The following is a 25618-nucleotide window of genomic DNA, read 5'->3' as shown; positions in this document are numbered from 1 at the left end:
TGGCGCCAGCGGCGGGAGCGAGAGGCAGCAGCCCGGCTCCGGCCCCTTTGTTCGAGGGAGGCTGCTGGAGTGGGTGGGGGAGCGGAAAATCGCAGTGGAGGGTGTGGGAGCGAGAGAACAACCGTGGGGTCAGGCTGCTGAAAGCATGCGGACCCTATTACTCCTTGGTCTTTCTATTTTTTTTTTTTTGGGGGGGGGGGAATGAGGCAGGACCTACGTTTGATGCATTCAAATTCAAGTTTTCACAATCATTCACCATTAAAGTCATGCACACAGAAATCCCACAAAATAAGGATGGAGACCTCCAATGCAATTATTATCCTTCCCCCAAGAAGCAAATCCCATTCAAATTCCCGTTCTGTGCAGACTCTGTTACCACTCTTAAATCATGTTGCACAAAGTTATACCGAATCCTGGCACTGGCTGTAACCGATGCATTATACATTTATTTATTTGAACGCTGATGTTCTGCTCCCGAGGTATAATCGGTGGGGATTGAAAGCGTGTTAATCTGGCTGTGGCACCCCTGGGAGCAGGGCATGAGACAGTTGTAGGTGCAGATAGAGGAGGGAGACAAGGGCTGTGGGAGTCTGGCCAGCCCTGCAGTGCCGAGCACGCCGTCCCCTCCCCACTGCAGCAATCTGGTAATCAGTATTGATAATTTGTAGTCAGTCGGAGACTTATCGCTGCAGAAGGCCCTGTTAGGAATTCTGTCACAAGGGAAGAAAGGGCTCTTCAGCCTTTGATTAATGATCTCGCAGCACACAAATAGAAAGGTTTCTGCAGCAAGAGAGATGCCTGGAACCATTAGGTTTGCCCAGAGACGGATTGACTGTGCCACGCCAGTTTGCCTATTAATACCTGGTTAACAAGCTACATACACAAGCAATAAAAAGCAATGGAACTACCTAGGTTTCTAAAGATACTAATTACAACAGCATTCAATTAAAAATGAAAGAAACATTATGAAAAGCATCTTCCTTCTTTAAACTCACACAGGTTAAGGATTCTCTTCACCATTTCTTTGAACCTTATTCTTCCTTACTGTAGGTATTTGGAGAGAAAATTTGGATCTAGACAGCATATTAGAATAAGCCACTTTATTTCGAGAGTTTTTTCACGGCAACAAATTTTATTTTCATGTGGAAAAATGGGTGCATTCTCAGTCATACCCATTTCCAGTTAGAGCTAAATAAGCTACATTTGTTTTGTACTCAAGCTTTACCCAATAGACCACTGAGAGAACTACAGAGTGCCTGATTTTTTTTCCCCTGTTGAGCACCGTATTTTGCAAAGTGGCAATAAAGGCTAGATCCTGCTGCCACTGGAGCCAACAGAACGTTTCTAATCAGCTTAAGCTGGCCCACTATTATGTTTCTGGCCCTGGTCCAGCAAGGCACTTAAGCAGGTGTCTGAGTTTGAGCATGTGAATAGCCCTACTGGCTTTGGACAGAACTCTTCCCATAACTCAGGTTAGGCAGATGCTAAATACCTTGATAGGCCTGTGTTTATATTCTGCCATAGAAAGCAAAATTAAGCCTCATTTTCTCTTAGGCTCCGTTAAATAAAAGGTTTCCAAGGAAAGCTCCTTTGACTTACATAGGAATTTCAACAGCTGCAAGAACTTCTGGAGCTCAGTACACCCTGAATGCCCATGAAGTTCTTTCTGTTTAGTTTACATAGTATATGAATGATGCACACCAGGCACACACATATCTATTTATTTCTTTATTTTTTATATTTAAGTGTGTCTTATTTTAAAATTTCATATAACACGACCGTACAGAAATTCTGGGGGCTTCCTCCCCTTGACGCCATCTTCCAAATGAAATCTGGATTGTATGGGTGGACTCCTTCATACCTTATGCTCCCTACCATACAGGATGTGTGTCGCATAAATCAGCAGCTTTTGCAGGTGGGGTCACTACAGACCTGATAGGCCATGTACCTGGTTGGATAAACTTTCCTAGGGTATGTACATGGCAGTGTGAGGGTGAAGCGGTCAGTGATGCCACTGGAAGTAAAAAAGGTGTCTGAAACCATTATTTCATTGTTTCCTTGCAGTGTTTAATTTAAAGAGTATTACGAAAACATCTTCAGGAAATTATCGCCTTGCAGTGTTTAATTTAAAGAGTATTACAAAAACATCTTCAGGAAATTATCATACAGAATGTCTCAGTCCCGATTATGGTTCTTGTTTATTTTATAGGAATTTGTCTAACAAATACATGAGATATGTGTGAATAACGTGTTAAAGAAGTGTTTTAATTCAGACTCTTTTTGAGATAGTCAGGAACTCTGTGAGGTGACAAATGGGTGGGATTATGGGGATACGGGAATTCAGGCAGCCCCATGCTGCCTCCTTTGCATATCTCAGTAAGACTGATTAAACTGTTGTAAAAGTGCTTCAGAGTTGTTCTTCTATTTTGTCATTTGCATTTTACTTAGAAGCTCAGACCTCAGTACTTAGCCTGATGGATGCAATGTCACTGCTAAGTTTGTCTGTTAACTGAGTACTACATTATTGTTTTATCTGGTATGTAAACATACATACGAAGTCATAAATATGTGTATGGTTGTTGGAGTTTAACTGGTTCAATCATTTTAATAACTAGGCTTTTTTACTGCAAAGGGGTAAGCATTCTACCTCTGATCTGCCAGTACACTTAAACAATTGCACGAGTGGTCATCTGGACATCAATGGCAGCGACAAGCTTCAAGTTAAACAACATACGGCTAAGCACCAGGCTGAATTTGGACTGAACATGCTCCTTTCCATATTATGCAGTTTTTAGCAGAAGGTTTTAACCTTCCCCTTTTATAAATAACTATGGTTCTTACCCTTTTATAAATAAATGAACACAAGTCAGCACTGAATTATTTTCAACTGTCAGAAAATTACATATCTGAATAGACAAATGGGAAATTAAGGTGAGAATGAATGTAGACTAGATTCAGAAAATAGTTTATTGTCTCATAATGTTAGCAGAAATGTGATTTGAGTGAGACACCATTATTCCAAATCTTGTCAAGATCTAGCAGAAGAAACATTTCAATTAGTTTATTTTTCTGAGAATTTTGATTACTAAACTAATATAAAGTTGCTGTCTAGTACAATTCACCAGATAACTGAAGGTTAACACCTTTTCACATTCTTTTCCTGTTTTTAAAGAGTAGATTACTCTTTCTGCTATTGATAATTCAGGCAGTGATAATTTTAAAAACAGTCCATATGGCTAAGAATTTATATTGCCTCATAGCAGTTCTTTCCTTACCCTGTCAAGTGTAGAAGCAGGAGGATGGAGCGTCATCTATTCCATCATCTTATGGAAGAGATCCCGTAACATGCTGAGGAAATAAAAATAAAATTCAGCAGCTTGAACACTTCCAAAATGCTCTCTCACCTCCACCTCCATCACCTCTTTGTCCCAATATAAGCTCTATTTAGACTAAAGGCTTCCCTGTTTAATAATGGATGCCTGTAATTCATTCACATTGATTTTGTGAATTTGAATTTCCTTTAATTAATTAATTAAGCCTGGGGGGGGCGTTATTTCTTTTGTATTTGTACTACAATAGTACATTTCTCTAGATCATTTTTTTCACAACTATTTTTTACTATAAATATTTGTGTAACCTAACCTCATGGTTAGATTTTTCTCAGGTGACATTTATATTCATTTCTTTAGAAAAGAATTCTCCATTTTCAAATTAACAGCATTAATTAAAAAACCTCATTACAGAAGAGAGATCATAGAATCATAGAATAGTTTGGGTTGGAAGGGACCTCTAAAGGTCATCTAGTCCAACCCCCCTGCCGTGGGCAGGGACATCTTCAACTAGATCAGGTTGCTCAGAGCCCCGTCCAACCTGACCTGGAATGTTTCCAGGGATGGGGCATCCACCACCTCTCTGGGCAACCTGTCCCAGTGTTTCACCACCCTCAGCGTAAAAAATGTCCTCCCTATATCTAGTCTGAATCTACCCTCTTTTAGTTTAAAACCATTACCCTTTATCCTATCGCTCATATCCAGCAATATATTTAAATAGCATTTTAGCCTTCAAAGACTGTACAAAATTAACTAATGAATTCTCCGAAGAGACTTCTGTGAGAAGTAGGCATTATTGTGTAGTCTGAAACACAGAGATCAGAGGGTTCCCACAACAGGTAGGTCTGAGCAATACTTGACCTGTGCAGCATGTTCACGTAGGTCTAATTTAACTACGTTATTAGTTCATAGTCAAAAGGAACAATGGACGTTCCGCACTTCTGAAAAACATCAAGCCCTAGGTGTCTTAACCTAGGCATCCTAAAATGGTGTCACACCAAATAACTGATGTAGTTGGAAAATAAACTCACTAAAAGCTTTGCTAAAGATTATACAGCAAGAAAGCCACCACTTGAACGTAAGGGACTGAAGGCGGCTCCTAGGCGGCTAGGCTCATTGCCCTAGCCCAGTGACCAGTGGGCAACAACACAGCCGGAAGTGAAGCCTGCCAACAAGCCTTCTCGCAGAGTGTGCTCCCCCCCGGGCTATACATATATTGAGTACATTTGCCTTTCAACTTACGTTATCAGGCTTCAAAACTCTTTATCCTGGCACTCTCAGTAGTTCTGCCCAATGCTTTAATTGGGCAGGAAAAAAAGGAAAAACTGTCACATCATGAACCAGCAGTGCTTACTTACCTCTGCAGTAATACCTTAAAAAATCCAGCGTTAATTCTCCATACGAGTCACCTTTACAAACAAAAACTGTTGCTGTCATCAGGTGGCTTGCAGAGAACGTGTCTTCTTCAGCAGTATCCATAAAATGGTTGATAGATGAACCAACTTTGCAAATGAGTCTTGCCTTATTGGAGTCAATGGAGTTCAGCCACTGGCCTTAGCACAATCAGCTGATGCTTAGCCCATGCGGACACAGAAATTGGTAGCTGATTTGGAGGAATGGCTGCTATTCACAATTCTCCCTAGGGTACACATGATCCTCAGGCTATGAATTCTGTGGATAGTCTGAGGTGTTGTTGATTTTCATTCAGTTTAAAAATACTGTTGATCCCACTTGGATGTGTGAGTCCACCTGTGAACATCAGCCAGCAATTCTACCTGGGACACATTATCTCGATCCTGAAAGGTGCTGGGCACCCATGACTACAGTGCAGGCAGTATCTTTAGCTCTAGTTGCTCAGCACTTTTCAAAAACAGAAAAAATTGCTTTGGAGACCTCAGTCTGCAAAGACCTGCATCCTCAGTCGAAAAAATGGACTAATGCAGAAATGTTGGCCCCTGGGAACAAAATGTTCAAGATGTCGTGTGTCTGAGCAATACAAAGCTGCTCTGTAATTATTTCATTTTCTCTTCCACTTACTATGTTTTTCTTTTTCCTGTCTGCTAATACATAATTTAAGAAATGAAGCAAATTTAAGCTCTTTCTGCCAGGATATGCCATTAAACTGATGCACAGCATTTACACGAAACATTAGGCTTTGCTGAATACATTTAGCAATGTTATTTTTTGTAGGTGTAGCTGTCTAATCCAAGAAGTTCATAAATAAATTATAATTTATGCACTCATTCTGATACACAAAACTCATCACTGTTGTAGCAATTATTATGTGGAGAAATTGTGATCTTTCACGCACACAATCACAAGACAGGATTGTTGGGGTTTGGTGGGGTTTTCTTCACCAGTTTTGCCCCAAGAAGGGAGGTTAGTTTAGGGAGGTGAGTGAGGATAGAGTTAGTAAAGCTCTAAGGCACCGGGCTGGGATACAGGTGTGACTGCACCTCCACAACACGTGGGGAGAGGTCAGCGCCTCTGGCCGTGGTTGAACAGCACATTGCTGAGGTCTGCCCAGAATGGATGTACTTGTCGCTCAGTGACCGGAGGGAAATACAGGGGGGGATGGTGAGACTTCAGCCATCCCTTGGGCACTTCACCCGCGGCTGCAGAGAAGCCCTGATTTGGCCTTCACCACCGTAGTGCGAGGAAGAAGAGGTGGTGATGGGTACAGTCCTCCCCCTCAGCCAAACAGCTGGAGTTTGGCCTCCGAGTGTGGCACGGGGTGTGGCAGCCCTTGTCCCTGCATGTCCTCCGTCCCTGGAAAACAGCAGAGCCTCCAAGCTGTGGCCCCTTCCCACTCCCCCATGGGAACGGCATCATGCTGGAGAGAGGACAGGAGAGCATACAGGAGTGAGCATGACCTCCACCTAGTAACTGGGAAGCTCTAGTTTATAGGACCATCGCTGGATTTTGCATGATACAGCTACTGGATAAAAAATAGAAACAGCTGTGGGAGCAGAAGATAAAACTCGAGTTTCTTCGGGTGGCAATTAGGACCCTTCAGCTTTAATCCCCTCATTTCTGAAAGAGATTGAACCCAGCTCTGGCATTTCCGAGTCCAAGGTGGTCACTGCAGACAGCTGTACCAAGGGGCAGGAGTAAGACAGCCAGCAACGTTTCTCCTCAGCTACATTTTAAAAGAAAGCAGTGGCTGCCCCTGCATTTATGAAGGACCCTGTCCTATCTATGTGTGTGACATCCTCTCAGAAAATAGGTTACACAGATTTCTTCAGGGGACGGGGACTGGTTTGGAAGAACACCCAATTCCCAATATCGGGGGATTAAACATTTCAAGTCTGAGGCACCCTTGCTTGTAGAAAAAAGTAGCACCCTACAATGCACCAGCAATTTGAAGAGCAGAAATTGTGGTATTTACGGATTTTCATGACCTCTCTGCAGCTGTGCGGGAATTTGCAGAATCCGCATTTTGGATTTAGAAGCCTGAATTTTTCTTAAATATCATTTTAGGCACCTAGCTCCTTTATTGGATTTGTCCCTTAATCATTTTATGACCTGACTTTCTCTTCATTAAGATGGGGATAATCTTACATACTTACCTCAGAGTTGTGATGTGAGGTTATGTTCCATACTGCATGGAAATGTGTAACAATGCTCTAATATTATAGAAGTTGCAAAAATCCATACCAATCAGATTAGGAAACAGAGCAATTTACCTTCTAAAGCTGTGTTAACATTCTGTGATATTCAGGTACTTTTTATAATCCTTAGGGAATTTCTTAGGCAAAGACAAAATAATGATGCATATATTTTATACTACTGATTGGCATAGAAGTCTACAAATTGAGAATTCAACTTAAGCTAAGATATGCTTTACGTGAAGCTAGCTAAGGTACCTTTTAATGTTTCAGGTTTTTACGTTAAATTTAAATATTTTCACTAGTCATTAAGAGACTACGTAGCTATAACTTGTGCTCTTGATACTATTTTTGATCCTTTCTAAAGTTGTTGAAAACACAAATTGTCCTTTTGGCCTAAGATTTCTGATATACACATGTTCCAATTCATCCTCTGGTTTCCACTAGGATGGCTCCTGATGGGGTTTCATTGGCAGGGCTCCCTGAAGTGTCTAATATTATTACGGTTATTATTTTTTCCATTTCAAAAGACTGTAGAGACCACAGCCAGCTCAAAGATGCACAGAAATTTTTCCCTACATTTATATATAAAAGTGTAGCAAAATTTTTTTGTTTGTTTGTTTACTAGTATTTTTGTACTGCAAATCCTCCAGTTACCTGAATGGAGCTGTAAGAAATGTTTGCAGGCTCCTAGGAAATCTCTTAAATTAAAATGAATGCATGAATCAAGCTCTATAATTTTTCAAAGACGTTTTTTGGAAGTGAAATTTACCTCTGTAACCCATTTTATTAGCCTTTACTAAATATCACATTTAACTATTTTGATGTATTTGTTTCTTACATCACTCGTGTGAAAAGAAAGACCAACTGATGTCACTCAGCAGTTGTGTTTATAGTCACTTGAATATACAGTCTTTGTCTCCAGGTACTGGCATTTATTCAATTTATTATGTAGGTGCAATACAAAAGACTATTTCTAAGCTAATCTAATACAAAAGATGATTTCTAAGCTAATATCTTTTCTATGTGTTCAGATATTTTTTGATGCTGTCAAGACTGCAGTCAGGGAGCTTTCAATGTCGTATGTTGTAGATAGGAAAGAAGCCCATACTCGTGGTTTAAAAAACAAATGTTTAATATTTGTCAGCAAAACACTTGTTCTCAAGGCAAATAGCTTCTTGCTGGGGAAATGATGTTCTACCTCTAAACATCCTTATTTTCTAAGTAAAATATCAATAAGGACTTCTTAAGAAAAGTAAGATATTTATTTTAGTCTGCATTGAGGATTCAAGTTATTCCCTTTGGAAGTGCATTCACATTTTTTGCAGTGAAACATTAAGAAGAGAAATATCTTATGTAGAGAATCACACTGCGTTAGATTAACAGTGTAAAGAATTTCACCTTCTAGTGGTGGGAGGCCTGAAAAACAGTATTAAATATGAAAGAGGTACTTTTAAGTGCTCTGCAAAATTGTAATTCTCCATTTGCATAGCTTGCCAGTGCTGTTCTAGAGATCTCAGCTCTGCTGGCATCCTGATCTCTCCTGCACGGAAGATGTGAACAGTACTGCAAAGGGTAAAAAACAGCAATAATAAGAATAAATACTGAACCGTGGCAGAAAATTCAAGGCATTTAGAGAAGCAAACAGGAGTAATCTACAATACAAAGGTTACAAAATTGGATTTAGTATATTTCTATGTAGTTATACAGATATAATTTCCTAGATTAAAACAAAAATTAATAAAAAGTATCCTGGAAACAGAATATTATATCAGATGGACCTCAGTCTGCCCTGAACTGCTACTCTAATATTTTTATAGTCTTTTAGTGCCATTTACATATTAGAGGAAAGTCTGAGCTAGCAGTAAGGAAGACTTCTATTTCAGGTGACTCTGAACTTCCTTGTGAACAATCTGCCATCCTAGTCGGAGTTTCCCATCTGCTCCATCCCCACCACCTACTGATTTCCAGTCCCAATCCATTTCCTTCGTACCCTTCCCCTCATTTTCTTAACCCAGCCTCCTCATCCAGTCAGTCATAGTATCACCCTCATTCTTGGTAGAGTTTCAATCACCCCATCCCCTGACTGACTTCACCTTTTTTTTCCCCTCTTTTTATTTAATTCATCTGCTCTTGGCAATTTCTTCCACCAGGCAGGTTCAACTCTCGTTCCTTCACACAGCCCATTCCTTCTGATAATCCTCCACATTTCTGCAGGGCCAGAAGGGGAGGAATTAAGACCACAAGATAGTTGTTTCCTCTTCTTTTTCCAATTTCCAGCACTCCCCTGGTCCACAACAGGGAGGAGCAACCGAGAAGAGCAGTGTTTGAAGCATCACTCTCAGCCCATGTGGAATCAGTCATGTCCAGCACAAAGTGTCTTCAGAGAAGTTGGTTGTAAATCTTGGACATGTCTCTCCCAGCCATGGTTGAAGCCTGAAATCAGATATTTCAGTGACTTATTCCATGGCCAGGCCTGGGCAGATTTTTCAAATGAGGAATGATTTCCTGGCACAAAGTGCTAGAGCCTTTCAAACAAATACAATAAATGCTTGTTTAGTTTACCACGTGCAAGCTATGTATTTTTCCATAGTCATCTTCCCAGAAATAGTGAAATAATTTTTGCTAAAAGCTTCTGCGAAATTCAGCAAGAGGCAGCCCAACAGCCAAGAAAACTGTAGGCCAAATCATTGTAATTTAACAAAGTGATACTCGGTGGAAGGAGGACTCCCATATTTTCTAATGCAGTGGAAGTAAAAAAAGTGGCACTAAATGGGAAATAGCAATGGCTCACTGTGGTGTATGGGTCACACATTTAAGTGGCTAAGATGTGCAAATGCCAAGAACACCAATCTTGCTGGAATTAGATCCTAAACCAGTGCAAATCTATGGTAGGTGACCCATGTTGATTTATGTCTGATGAACCCATTTTTTCCCCTTCGAATCTCCCGAAGCAGCAGCTTAAGAAGGAAACATCTCCTTTATTATTTTGAAAAGTCATATAAAAGCCAGCTACAATAATAAAGGAGAATTTGATTATACAGGAAAAGAGACTTTTTTATACAGGAAAAAGAATTTGATTATACAACAAAAGAGAAAAAACAGGCCATTATAAGTTGACATTCGGATATCTCCAGCTCCCTTTACTTTTAGAACATATTGAAAAATGGGATGGCCAAGCCAGTCCTGGAATTTTGGTAAGTGTGTTATAAAGGACAGGCTGAACAACACAGAAGAAGTTCTGATTTGCCTTTAATGACAGACTGTTGATGCTGGGATATGCTGGTGCACAGTGCCCTGAAAATCTAGCTATTGCAAGTTGTCCTGGTTTCGGCTGGGATAGTGTGAAGATCCTTTTTTATTCAAAGTGAGCCAAGCACCCTCGCACCAAAACCCCACCGAAATCAATGGAGCATCTCCGTAGGGATCGTCTCCTCATGTGGTTAATTTAGTGGCAAAGCAGTGTCTCTGAATTCATCAAGATCCTCTTCTGCGTAAGTGGAGGCCAGTGCTGCAGAAAGAGAGAGAGAGAGAGCGCTACAGAGAGAGAAATAGACTGACAGAGCAAATGAATTCTAGAAGTCTTCAGTAATATTTCAGAACAGGAGAAAGATCACTAAATTGAAAAAACAGTGTAAAAGAGGGAAGGAGAAGAGAAAGATGAAAAACAGAGGTGGATCGTGAAAGACTTAATTGGGAGCAGTTACATTACTGAAAGTCCATATAAATTGTTAAAACGTAGACATTTATGCATTAATTTTACATCTTCAAAAATCAATGTATTTCTATTATGCAAATCGGAGTAAGCTACTTAAAACACAGGTCACTTTCTCTGACCAGTGGTTCTTGTTCTAGTTTCATTGTAGCATCAAATGTAACAAAAATATCCCACCAGCAATTGTTCTCTCTCAGCCAATTTAATCAATTCTGAATAATATACTAATTTCTTTGAACCATCAGCATGGCTTCAAAGAAGAGGCTGTTGTTCTTTATTTTTCTTTTTTTCTCATTCATTTTACACATCTTCTGATTAAAGTACTCAATAATATTTACAATCTATGCCTAACTATGATAAATTTTAGCGATATGCTGTTGAGTGGTATCATTATTTTCTTAATGGAGGCAATCAAATGTTTGAATATATGCATAAAGACATGGCAGGATGCAATAATAGAAGTATAAATCAGGTAATTAGTAATAATAGCTGCATAGACAGTTTAGTTAAAGAGCATACAGAAAAATCTGAACGCCACAGAATAACAGACATGTGACAAATAGCTCAAAAATTTCATCTTAGAAAGCCCCCCAGAAAGCATCTATTGGATAAAACTTAAATGCACCAAAGTCAAAGAGAACTTTTCAGTTGACTTAAAACAAGGCTGGGATTTCATCCGCGAATGATCTGATTGCTAGTAAAACAGTATTTCAGCTCAAGATCAGGACTGACAAAAACTTCAAACTATTGTAATTAATTTTACTGGGAGTTAGGAGAAGTTCACAATGGTGGAATGGTGCAGGACATGGGCCGTATCTTCTAGATGGACTTCTAGAGGACCACTGATAAATGGCCACAGCTCAGTGGGTGCTCAAGCTGAAGCTTTATTTTAGCATACATGCTTTGCGTGTATTTTTTCTAAGGCTAAGAAAGGATGTGACAAATTGGAAAATGCTTGTCACCTAGCAGGAGTCAAGGTTACTGAAGATTTCATCCATCACTTCACACAAGTCACTTCATTGATTGTTGTCACTGCCCAAATCAGTTTTACTAAAAGAAGAAAAGAATGTCCAATTAAATAAATCTCTCAGCTTTATTTTATGGTCTGGATTAGGTCTTAAGTTTGACCTATATTAATGTTTTCGATTGTGCCAATTTCTGGTTAAAATAGGCACACTGATATCCACGTGCTCTATTTCCAATACGATTTTATGGTTTTGTTCAATAACAAAACTTGCAGAGACCCCAGATTTGTTCTGCTACATAAGTTAATACTCGCTGATGACCAGACTGCTATTTTATTTGCAACAGTTCCAAATGATCATTTAGACTCTGCAAGCTATACAAAATCTTCCCAGTGAGGCAAACCCAAAATTTAAAAGAATAGTGGCAATAATTCTCTTTATTTGCTTTTATGTGTCCTTTTTATTGCCTGTGTCTATTCTGTATGGCTTATTGCTTGCTTTGCAAGCAAGCTTAAGTGCTGAGAGAGTTTTTACCAAATCTGAAAGGGTACTTGGAAGACTGCATTTCAAAAAAGAGGTAGGATGACTGGGGAAGTGGCCTATGGTGATGGCCACATCTGAAGTCCAGCAGCTGAACAGCCAGGGTCTCTTCCTGGTGCTACCCCAACAACATGCTCTTGGAACGTGGCAAAAGGAAACCGTGAGGTTCTTTGGCAAGAAAGGAGGTAGGATGGAGGGCAGCGAATGAGTGAGTGGTTGGGGAAAGAGCCAGGGAAGGAGCCCGAGGGATTTGGTTCTGTAATGTGCTGGGGATGAGCTCACCAAGAGTCCACAGCTAATGCACAAATCCTGAATGATAACAATAGTGCAGAGGTCCAGTGAGATGAGACGCATTTTTGTTGGGATAGCAAGCACTAAAAGATGTGAATAACAAAGAGGAGTGGAGCTGGGACTGTAAGTTGCCAGCAAGCCCTCCCTCCCACAATGGCACACAAACTGAGCTCGCTCTGGGAATTGAACTGTGGAGAAACTGGTTGGAAGGACATCTAGAGGTTATCTAGCCTGTCCTCCTGCTTGAAGAAGGACCATCACCACTTTGTCTAGCCAACTCCTGAATGGATGATCTCACAAATTCCCAAGCCACAATTTGTGGCTGTTGTTCCTTCTTCTGTTATCTGGAAGAGTTTGGGTCTGTCATTTCATTGGTCTTTCCTTCAAATAGTTGTAAGCCACTAGTATATTGTCCCTTAGCCATCTCTTTGCCTAACTGAACAAACCTGGCCCCCTCCACCACCCTTCACAGGCCACAGGCTTCAGGTCCCTCACCTTCCTAGTAGCCCTCCACTGGACCCAAGTCCCTCCATGTCTCTCTTAAATTGGGGGCCCCAAAACTGGATGCAGTACCTCAGGTGCAGCTCCACAGCACCAAATACTTTCAAGTACCGGTGAACCCAACCTCCCCTCCTGTTGATTCACGCAAACCTTTGCTTCTGGCCTGCTTCCTCTCTCCATTTTCCCAATCTGACCCCTTTAAAAGAAAGGTGGAAGAAATAGCAAAAAACCTCTTCCTTGTGAGACTTTCAGAGCCAACCTACGTATGCTGAATTTATTTCTGTAAATTTATTTTAAAAACCGTCACTGCCCGGTATCTGTTCCTATTTTGGTGCTTAGACTTCATCTTTCAGCATTGACAGTTATGGGTTTACGTAGCCACACACTGAAACGTCATCTGAAATCTCACTTGGGCATTTGTACTCTCTTTAGGACTGTGTAGAAGACTAGCAGAAAATTCTCTTACATCTTTAAATGCTGTGAAAATAGGTTTTCACAGTGAACATGTTGAACACTGAAATGTCTAGAAGTAGCCCAAGTTTCTAGATTTAGGGACCTGCCAAAAGATACTTTTCCTAGTCATTCTGTTGCCCGCTTGTTAGGAGATAATGCCAAATGAAAAGATGAGTTTTACAGAATCTGCTTTGTATCAACATGGTTGATCAGGGAGTTGCTGTCATTTTTGCTTGCTTTCTATGCAGTGCTTTCAAAGTCCTTGAAAACCTAACGACATCATTTTTGAACCAAAGGATTTCTCCAAGGATAAACACACCCTTGGTAGGCTTCCTACGCAGGGAGACTTTCTTAAATTAGGGACTAAATTTCTCTAAACCCAGAAATTCAGTCCTTTGGATTCTCTTGTAATTAAATAAATACAGCCCCTTGCTCCCACATATATGCAACTGAGTAGACTCTTAAATTTGTATAAAAGCATTTAAATTTCTATAGTCTTTGTTACGAAAAAAGGGAATTAAGCCCTACAATATAAAGCACCAGAGTATAAACCAGAGTATCAGGGCATCTGCAACACAGTTTCCATTATCACACCTCCTTGGGTTTAAAGCAAAATCCTCCACAAATACAAGTTACATCAATAGGCAGACTTTAATATCAGTTTTATACAGAAACTTAAAAGTCATTTACTAAGAGCTTATTTTGTTCTGGCATTCAAATTTGAAACACTGTTGTTAATTAACACAATTATAATGTGTATGCCATTGTTTGTATTATTGCCAGGATAGGAACCCTTCACTTTTAAGTAATCTACTTACATATGTCATTTGCAATTGTGTACAGAAAGCAAACTAATGCCTTTATTCAAGCTGATGAGACAACCTTATTTAAAATGTCCCACAAAATTAAAATTCCATTCAAAACCCAGAAGAAAATTGGATTTTTCAGACTGTCTCCTTTCATTGTCTTCTGCATTTTGACATTTAGTCGGTAGTCATGGCAGCTAGTAAGAGTGATGTGTAACATAAAGATGCAGTTACACATATTTGGCTTTGGGTTAAGTACATTGAATACATATGGATTGCTCAAAATCAACCAATAAACTTATGTAAAAAAAGCTTTATACATTTTTATGTATACATATATATAAACTAAATAATGAATGCTTCTATGTGTTTCCTATTCAGACTCTATAAAATGGGTTTTCTAGGCTAAATGAAATGATTAGTTTGAGGGGTACCTTCCACAGCCCTCACAGCAGCATATTGTCTCTAAAATGGATTCTCCTGATAATTATGTTGTGAAAATAATTGCAATAGGTTCTGCACTCAGTGAAATGACTCAGCAAGCAAGGAATACATTTAATTACTGGAATATAAAGATCAAGAGTCCAACCCTACTGCAAATTATAATTGCATTTATCCCATATAATAAAACCACAAATTTCTACTTAGCTGATTGCCCTCAGTATTTTCTTTGCCTAAAGCAAAAAAAAACGCACCTTGCAATTGAGTTTGCTTATGCAAACTTAGTTATGACTAACTAATATTTTGGCTTTCATCAGTTCAAAGCACAATTTTTAAAATACTGGAAGACATCAAAGAGATCTGCACTTTGGAATGGCACAGGATGTGTGTTAATGAGGGTTGTGGTTACAACCCCCATATGAGTTACAAAAAAAGTCATGTTTTATATCTGACTTACAGTTCTATTAAAACCACATGTGTATCTGATCCAGAAAAATGGCAAGGATCAGACTCTCTGTTAATGGAAACTGGTAGCGATACAGCTCTGTTCTCTTGATTGAGGTACTCCACAACAGCTGAGACTCCCTGAATGATGAAAACAGAAAAAGCTGGATTCTTTACCCAGTCTTTCTTAATTGCCTGCTTTGCTGAAGCATTTTGGGCCATTCCTTTGCTTGATGCTGTATCAATGGCTTGCTTTCAGAACATGTGGGTAATTCCTAAAACTTGCTCTGTTGAGAAGCTCTATATGGCTCTTAAAACAATTTGACTGTAATCTCAGTCCAAAGATGGGGAGGAGGGATTTCATAACATAATTGAAATAATATCAGTACAGGTCCAGAAAGGATCTGCTGTGTCCAGATGAAAAGAAACAGTAGCAGAACTCTTTTTTCAATTGTGAGGACTGACAATATGCCAGGGTTATGTCATTACTCTCTAGGCATGATATTACACAGCTGCTGTGGAATAAAATTACATCCAATGTCAGTGGGTGATGCATGGCCAGGTGATGCAAGACCAGAAGAGTTTGTCGAGCCTACATAAAGGGATCAGGGTGGTGCAAAATTAAGTCAGTGGAAGCCTCTGAAGAGATCATTAGGAAAAATTGAATGAATGCCACCATTCCAAACACACGGGGCTGAGGGCGAGATTCAGAAAAATAAAAGAAATGCTGGCAGCCAGCTCTGTCACACCCTGCTCTAGTAACCCGGTCTTACTGTGCTAAAACAGAACCCGCAGCACGATTCATACCTTGGGAAGATGCTGTTTGATCATGTGTCACTAAACCATTGCCGTTCTATTTCATCATACTTGATTTGCATCCTCACTCTAGGGGCTGTTTCACCAGCCAGCACCCATATTGTCTGTAGCACTCTCAATCTGAGACAGCCTGTGCCAACGGAGGTGCCACTCATCCAGAAATCAGGAGACCTGTGTTCTCCACGAAGCTTTCCTACAGAGTGGGTCTGTGACCTGAGGCAGTTTTTTTCACCTCTGGGTCATTTCCCCCCCCCAGCATCCCTTGCCTGTCTTTCTCACTTACACCGTAAGCTCTTTGGCACAGGGTGTTCACATCCGACATGTTTGTACAAAAAGTAGTGCAGATCTCAGCTGGGCCTCCGCGTGCTCCCTCAATACAATAACGAGATGACCTTAAGAGCATGCTGGGAGACAGCAGCCATCTCCGGTAGCCTAGTACCTGACTGCTGGGTGCTCCAGAGGAAACTAGCATGCTCAACACAAGGACTCGAAATTGCACTTCCCACCCAGTGCCTGGATCACCAGCAAGCAGAAAGCTCTAGGCACACTGCCATTGTGGTGACTGATACCTGCATGCCAGGGCTGTCGGGGGACAGCAGGCTCCTGCAGGCTCTGCAACTTCTGTCCTTCCAAGCTGTAACTCAGTCCACCCCACACCTCTCTTGCTGTCTGCTTCGAGGACACTAAAGAAGTACCACCTCCTTTGCCCGTCCTTCCCTGGTGCTTCAGCCACCAGCACGGACCCAGGACCAAGCCGAGCACCACAGCTTTGCACCCAGGAAACAGCATGGCTCGGGGGGCTCATAAGCACTACATAGCCACTTCTGAGGGAAGGATCATAAATGTGGGGGATGTCCTGCTGCAGGGAAGTCCTGAAGCAAACTCCACTAGACTGCTGTTAAAGCAGGCTAGCAGAGGTGGTAGCCCCAATGTCAAAAATGCTGAGACAAGATAACCTGTGTACAGCAGGGCTGCGATGGGTGTGTTGAGGAAAGTCTCTGAGAAGCCGCCTGCTTCTCTGGCCTTCACACATGAACATTAGCATTCCTGAAAACACTCCTTTTAGCCTGTGTGGAGACTCAGGTTCTGGTTCAGTGCTGCTTACCAAGAGGGATCTTCAAAGTCACATTAGTGGAAATTTTGGAGTGAAATATCTGGCTTTTTAAGCCATTTTATATGTAACTTGTCTCAGAAGTAAGAGAGTTTAATGGCTTTGTGTGCTGGCGAAAGGGTATGTCACAACCCTTCAGGCATACAATGCGAAAGAAATACATTACACACAGTGAGCATTAAATCATGGAAAGCAAATCTGCCCATTCAGAAATGCCAGGGCTTAAGGTTTTGATCCTTAAATCATTCATATAAAACTCTAAGTGATACCTCAGGGGATAGGGATTTTTCTTGAGAACAGGAAAATTAATGATAGGATTAGATGCAGAATGATAACGTGCAGAATCATTAATACTACTCTGTCAGTAGTCCTAAACTAAAAGTAAAACTGAGGATTTTTCTATAAGACATGACAGAGCCAAGCTTGCTATAATACCAATCGAAGGAGACTGTTTTCCCTGTGTGCAGGTACGTAACAAAACGAACAACAGTTCTCAAGCAGGCAAGGTGAGCCAAGTAAGGAGAGTTATTTAATCCTGGTGCAGCTGCTACCCCCTGTGCCCTTTTTCCATCCAGTTCACATTCAGGAAAATCTCTTCGGTTTACATCATCCCATAGCTGAATTTCCACAGTCTTTTGTGCTTCCACAGAATACAGGAGACAGCAGATAGCAGAATGGTTACTGGATGGGGCTGCCTTAAAGGCTTGCAAACTATTGATGCTTACATGACTTTCACACTTGGGTGATAAGAGTGTATCAGGAACTATCTATGGCTGTGATGGCCTCTTATGAAGGTAGGCATAGGTTCAGCATCTTAAACATCAGCATCCTGCCAAAGCATCTGAAGAACAGGGGTAGAATTTCTCACTGCAAAAAATTAAACGTTTTTTTTCAGTTAACCAGCAGGAAATAAAGCTGTCTTAGGAGTACTGTAGCCTTTGAGTTCATTCCTCACTGTTCATCCTCCCCATTGTCTTCAAAGTCTGTTTTAGTAGCTCACATCCTTTCCTACATAAAAAGCTATATGGGAAGAAAATTGGGGGAAGGGAGATGGGCTGTGGAGGCAGGGAAAGAAATATGAGGGGGATGCCTTGAAAAAATTGCAAAGGCAAGGCAGACCTTAAAGAAGGAGGTCTTCTCCCCCTGGGGAAAAAAATCTCTGGAATATTTGTTTTCACCCTGGCTGAAGTTCCCTGAAGTTCAAATGGATTTCAGGAGGGCTGCAGACCTCTGTATTAGCATTGGGCTCTGTTGCCTTCCCCTCAGTCCTGGAGGACTGCTGGAACTGAACTACCAAGACCTTCCTCATGCTGATGTGATGCACTGGCTCTCCAAAGGGTTGGCTCACAAGAGAGAGTGCAGCGTCTGGCTCTGCCACTGCTACGAACTAGTTTCTGCAGAGCTGGAGAAGGAGGAGAAGGTTACCCATAGCTTTCTTGTCTGGCTTACTTCTGTTCTTCCCATGTTTCCACCACCACGCAATGTTGTGAGGCTATCAGGGCCCTGAGTGCACTGACAGGCTCTGGACAGGCACATGTCTGTATTCCTTCCACCCTGGAAGGAAATGGGTGTGTTTACGTTTCTGTAAACAGACAGTACAATCTGGCCCGAGACTCTCTAATAGTGACTATGGCAAAGCATCTGCATCACTTTGTTTCGAGTAACCATGACAAGATTTTTTTTTTCCTCCAAATTAAAAAAAAACCCCTTCCATTAAAATCTCATTTTGACAATGAGGTTGCATTAGCCTGACAAAATAGTCCCATTAACTCATGTCACAGATGACCATAACAGTCAGGGTTCAGTAAATGGATTTTCTCATTGCTTCAGCAGTGAAAATCACATAAATTGAAATAATACAACATAGTAAATTCACATCTTAACATTCTGACATCAGAAAATAAAGTGAACAAAGACATTTGAATCCAATCACACACATAAAGTAAAAATCATAGACATGGGATCTGGAGTAGTCCATTTTAGTCCAAAAATCCGTAGTAATGATCAGTGATTAAGCTGTAAATTTAGGGGCAATTTCCAGTCAGACTTGTGCCACCCTCCAATCTGCATGTTTGCATGTGTTTGCATCGACACACTGTAGATGCAAGAAATTCACTACTGGGCAGTCTTTGCATAAGCCAACAGCTGCTTGTGTATTCCTTGGGATGGGTTTTCCAGCCAGACCCTAAGCTGTCACCTGAGCTATGCTGTAGAAGTGGCATGCAAGGGCTTGCACTCGAGGACAGGGTTCATTGGTACAATTTGACACAGCCTCAATAGGAAGCTGAAAGGTCAGATGTGTCGCTTGCATCTTTGTGTTTTGAAGAACTTATGCTACAGCGCTCCCTGATTTCACTGCCACCCTGTGCTTTTATGAATGACACTAATGCTTGATTCCATCCCAGGCCATTTCAAAGCTGTTTGTTAAAAGGATCTCTTGTTGGAGAGAATAAAATTGCTAATACTTCTGCTGAAACCTAGGTAGCTTTAGCGACCTCAGAACAGTCATGAGGGTTACAGAAATTAATGCCTAAAACTACTTTTTAATAGTTGCCACAAAAGCAGATTAGGTCTGTCCAAGTTCTTTCTTTCTCATTTTCTGGACATATGGTAGGAAATGCTAGCCACTGTTGACAGAGGAAACTCAGTAATTCACAATTTCTTTTCCTCATTTTCTGTTTCTTGTTTCCTTTTCATAGTACCTGCTTACTCTATGGCCTAGATACGGAAATATCACAAAACTCAGGGGCAGGGGACATGACCAAAACTCTATACTTGTCCCTATATTAAACTGCATTGCAGTATATGAAAAGTGCAATTTTAAAGACTTGGTCACCAAATAATGGCCCCAAGTGAGTGAGGATCCTGTGCCACCTTTCCCACCAGTGAAACGTGAGCACTATAGGGCACTAAAAAGGCGGTTCTGTCCAGCTCATCTCGAGTGCCTTTGCTTTGAGCCCATGAGCCGTTAGTACAATTTAAAGCAATCTAATTTTTGTTGGGGAAACTGGACAAGTACACATGTACATGAGGTTGCGAGATGGACTCAGACCAAATACTCTGTTGAGCAGTGTTTTGCACTCAGAGAGACAGTCACAAAATAAGCCCCACCTGTGTGAACCACCAAAATGAGATGTAACTCATGATTAAGCGTAAGGGATGCATAAGATGTATTCACTGCAGGGGCTTTTGCTTTCATTCCCTTCATCACTGGTAACTCCATAAGCCTATAAACATCCTTAGGTTTTCTGACAACAGAGGGAGATTCACTGGCCTTAAGACAACCTGATTCGTTTATCTTAGACGTCTCTCTTGGAATGGGACTAATCACTTTCTATTGGTGCTTATCTCTCCATTGACTAAAAAGAAAGCTTTCATGACTGCGGCAAACTAGCTGTCTTAAATACTAGATGGCCAGCATTAATTAAAGTGAATCCCAGACTCATACATCTCAGATGAGCGCCAAAAATTAAATGATATGTAGAATCCCTATCACTCATGCCCCATCTTGAGTTTTACTTCCCCCAGTCCCATGTACTAGTCCCAATACTAGTTCACCACTTTACTAGCACTCATCTTGCAGCCTTCTTCAAATACCCCACCAGCTGTGGGGAAACAATTGCAGTTATGATCATGTAACACCATTTCATTTGACAGAAAAGGATGCAGCACGCTACTAAAATGGATTATTAAAAAAAAAATACTGGTCAACAGAGCGTGCCTGTTGGTGTTCACAAAATGCATGGCTTTTCATGACTTAAAGCATTGTCTTGAGAAGCCAAATACTCTAGCACTTCAAAGGAAGCATTAACAAAGTGAAATTTGTAACAAACTGCTTTGTCAATAACATCCATGAGAAATCATTGTAAAGGATGGCTGTGGTAGGTCTTCTGTACCTTGCATTTCATGCTTCACCTAATCTTACTTGTTATTCCTGTAGTCTCTTCCAAAGCAGAAAACAAAGCAGGACTTCAGTTCAATCTCAGAAAGCTGATTGTCTCACAGGTGCCTGGCAAGGGAACATAGGGCTGAGCTGTGTTATGGGTTGAACATTTTGACCATGGACAACGTGCCAGTTTCTGTTTCCTTCCAGGGTGCAGAACTTCAAGAACTAGTTGGCTAGTGGGACTTGAAGTGTCAAAAATCAGTAACACTTTATTATATGCAGACTTGATTCAGTAAGGGAAAAGGAATCAACATATTTGCCTTCATCAGATGTTAATTATAAGTGACATTTACACTTATCTCTCTGCTTTCATGTGTTAAAAATAGTCTTGCTTATGAATAATGGTCTCTGCTGTGACACAGCAATCTGTCCTAGCTGTGCTTTGCCAAGGAACAAAATGTGACCCAAATTGGCCATAGCCTGTCAGTCAGGACAGACTTTCATTTTACAGTGTAAACTGTAAAAAATTCCTTATAGCTATTGGATAAGAGATGAGAACAGACAGGGTGGTTTTACCAGTGTTTTCCCTAATCTTCCTATTTCTCCCAGCAACAAATAAGTGGTTGCTGACTTCTAATGGCAGCCATAGCACTCTTCCTTATTGGGTTCGCTCAATGGGCACATGAGCTGCAGGACTGGCGATGGACTAATTTTCTGTCATTAGTGGAGGAATATGAGATGTATCTGAATAAGCACATTATTTGACATCAGGAGAGCACTTTTGAAGTGAATCATCAAAACACCCCAGCTGGCCATGCTTTGGTTCACACTGCGGAGCAATCTCGGAGTGCACAAACTGGTTTACTAGGTAATAAAATTGGAATATGTGCTTTAGTAGTACGTCTGCTATGCTCCAGGCACTAATGGGTGTTCAGACCATGGGACCAAACTAGTCTAGAGAAAAGACCCCCAAAAATATATACAGCATGGGCATGGAGTCCTTAGAATTGTTTCCCTCTGGAGATCCAGTCCTGCTCTGCTTCCCTGCTTGCTCATACAGACATAGCACTGGCGCCCTTGAAAGCCTCTGGGAGATCTTACCTGGACCAGCAGGTAAAGAGCCCACAAAGGAAGAGCATGGAAATGTTCACCCAACACAGGGAGTGGTTTCACAGTTTCTAAACATAGCTGTTGAAAATAATGCCTGAAGTTTGAGAAAATGGTGACATTGGCTTAAAACAATGATATTAAGGTGCATTTGGGTCTCATTCAGAAAAGAATAATGCATTCTTGAGCTTCAAAGCTATCTGAGTTTCTTTTTCTCTGAAGCTGTCAAAGCTTTTAGGGGCATTAGATAATATTTCTAAGGTTTTCTCTGCAACTCTGAATATGAGGATTTATTTAAAAAAAAATAGATGAGGCTCTGAAATAATCACACAGCTTCAGAAATTAAGAAGACCTCTAAATACTAGGATATTCAGAGCAAAACTGCACGAATTGCTAATACTGAAATCCCTTCTGGTCTTAGCAAAAATCAGTGTTCTGTTCTTGCCCAACTTTGAAGGTTTTAATGCATCTAAACATTTAAATCTTGGAATCATAGAATCATTAAGGTTGGAAAAGACCTCTAAGATCATCAAGTCCAACCGTCGACCCAACACCACCATGCCCACTAAACCATGTCCCTAAGCACCTCGTCTACACGTCTTTTAAATACTTCCAGAGATGGGGACTCAACCACTTCCCTGGGCAGCCTCTTCCAATGTTTAACCACTCTTTCAGTAAAGACATTTTTCCTCATGTCCAATCTAAACCTCCCTTGGTGCAACTTGAGGCCATTTCCTCTCGTCCTATCGCTTGTTACTTGGGAGAAGGGACCGACACCCACCTCGCTACAACCTCCTTTCAGGTAGTTGTAGAGAGCGATGAGGTCTCCCCTCAGTCTCCTTTTCTCCAGGCTAAACAGTCCCAGTTCCCTCAGCCGCTCCTCATAAGACTTGTTCTCCAGACCCCTCACCAGCCTCGTTGCCCTTCTCTGGACACGCTCCAGCACCTCAACGTCCTTCTTGTAGTGAGGGGCCCAAAACTGAACACAGTATTCGAGGTGCGGCCTCACCAGGGCCGAGTACAGGGGCACGATCACTTCCCTACTCCTGCTGGCCACACTAGTTCTGATACAGGCCAGGATGCCATTGGCCTTCTTGGCCGCCTGGGCACACTGCCGGCTCATGTTCAGCCGGCTGTCGACCAGCACCCCCAGGTCCTTCTCTGCTGGGCAGCTTTCCAGCCACTCTTCCCCAAGCCTGTAGCGCTGCATGGGGTTGTTGTGGCTGAAGTGCAGGCCCCGGCACTTGGCCCTGTTGAACCTCATACAGTTGGCCTCGGCCCATCGATCCAGCCTGTCCAGGTCCCTCTGCAGAGCCTTCCTACCCTCGAGCAGATCAACACTCCCGCCCAACTTGGTGTCGTCTGCAAACTTACTGAGGGTGCACTCGATCCCCTCGTCTAGATCATTGATAAAGATATTGAACAAGACCGGCCCCAACACTGAGCCCTGGGGAACACCGCTCGTGACCGGCCGCCAGCTGGATTTAACTCCATTCACCACAACTCTCTGGGCCCGGCCGTCCAGCCAGTTTTTGACCCAGCGCAGAGTACACCTGTCTAAGCCGTGAGCCGCCAGCTTCTCTAGGAGAATGTTGTGGGAGACGGTGTCAAAGGCCTTGCTGAAGTTCAGGTAGCCCACATCCACAGCCTTTCCCTCATCCAGTAGGCAGGTCACCTGGTCATAGAAGGAGATCATGTCCAATCTATCTTGTTGCATATAACTAAGAAGATTCTGTTGCCGTCTTTTGTCAACATTGTTCTTTCCTAGCAATTTCCTTATCAAAGCTTTTGTAGTATTACGATTACCATCATTTGCTTCCCTTCATTTAACTTGCACAGTTAATGGAATGATATGTACCCTACATGACTGCACAAGCAGCTATATAATTAGCAAGCCAGTTGAAACACATTTGGAAAATAAATTTTGTTGCAGTCACTGCTTGTCTTCAAGTATTTTTAAAAGCTCCACTATAAGACAGATAATTTTTGTGCCTATTTCAGTTAACACAAGAGGTCCTGTGCAGATTGCATAAATGCTGTGCTGTTGGCTTTCTGGCCGAAGTGTGCTGGTTTTTTAATAGAAAAACATTTATTTTTGAGAGAACAAGCTTCCATGGCTAAACCACTAACTCCTCGGGATTAGGGAAAGCACAGTTATCTCCCTGTTCAACCTGTGTGACATGGGCCAGCCACTCTAATCAGACCACTAACTGGAATAACATTACTGCTTTTTTTTTTTCTTTAATGTATGGCAGTTTAAGGAAAGGACAGCTGAGCAAAGCAGGGCTCCTGCTACTCAGTGCTGCCAAATAAGCTGTTCTTTGCCTGGTCAAGGGGGACAAGTCATCACAATGCTGATGTTGGATACCTGAGGAGGTGTGTAGGTCTTCAGTTCCTTTGAGGCTCTCAGCCCTTAAGTCTCCAACAGGAAAAGCAGTACTTGTCAACATGGCAGGTTTTTTGGTTCCCAGGGTTGCAGCAGCCTCCGGAACTTGCTGTGAGTATTCAAGCCAAGTTCCAACTATAGTTGAAGGACTTTCTAGGGCAAATGGAGACTAAATCAATACCATGAAAAAAAAAATGTAATGCTTGTAAAGCATAGAAGGTCATCCTAATTCTGTCAGTAGCCAGAATGAAATAGGACAATCATTTCACCAGCGTGCTTTCACTGCAGCTATTGTATTGAAAGGAAAGAGAGCTGAGCACGTTCTTATCTTTCTCCAGCCATGGTTTGCAGATGACAAGCTGGGAGAACAAACACCTTTTCCTAATTATTTTAAATGCTGTTAGAAAACAACACATATTCAATGTCAGGCAAAGGTAAAAAATAATAACAAAGGCCCCAAAAGGCAGGATTCCTAGGATGCTGCTTTGCATGCCTCTTTCTGTGAAGGTATTGCAAGTTATACATTGTAGCAGTGATTCAGCAGACCTTGTACAAGAACGTTTAGCTTTCAGCTTGTGTCATCAATGGCCATGTCTTTAACACGCAAGCCAGCATCCATTTTCTGTATGTTTAGCAGCCTCCCAGGCAGCATGCAGGGTCTCGTGTACTCCCACGCCACAACCTCCCTGCTGAAAAGGATGCAATTTTGGTGGTGTGGGCAGCTGGCTGGGCAAGCCCTCCTCAAAGGACAGTCTGGACAACCACACCTGTGTGCATAGAATTATGCATGCAGTTAAATGCTTTGTTGGATGGAGGCCTAAATGAACATATGATTATGTTTGACTATTAACAGACATCAGTTGGACATGATTTGTCTCTTCACAGGATTTTTGTGTTATTCCTTGCAAGTTGGTACTTACGTTTCAAACCAAAAAACTTGTCAAGTTCAAGCTTCCTTGACAACCTCAGTTCACAGAAAGCAAAATCTTCAGTACGCTCTTGACCTGAGGTGCTGGCTTTCACCAATGGTTTCTGAAAAGCTATATGTCCTTTAGGTGGGTTATTTAGGGTCCATTATTAGAGGCCCCCATGCAAAGCTTAATTAGATAATTAATCATCCACTGGCAGTTAGAAATCCATTTCTGAACTGATGGATCATTCAAATACCACCATTTTGAGCAGTACCCAAAGGCTCAACCTTGGGGGCCTTTCTCAGTAG

The 25618-nt window shown here is 41.5% G+C and overlaps 1 protein-coding gene across 1 annotated transcript in view; it reads left to right on the top strand.

Moving 5' to 3' along the window:
- The window catches only part of STMN2 (stathmin 2), a 42163-nt gene that overhangs the window by 1374 nt on the left and 15171 nt on the right, over positions 1-25618 (top strand). The gene's annotated exons all lie outside the window — the stretch shown is intronic.

The sequence above is a fragment of the Aptenodytes forsteri genome, unplaced genomic scaffold, assembly GCF_000699145.1.
Source record: "Aptenodytes forsteri isolate BGI_AS27 unplaced genomic scaffold, ASM69914v1 Scaffold206, whole genome shotgun sequence".
NCBI lineage: Eukaryota > Metazoa > Chordata > Aves > Sphenisciformes > Spheniscidae > Aptenodytes > Aptenodytes forsteri.
This window is presented reverse-complemented; position numbering and strand designations above follow the sequence as displayed.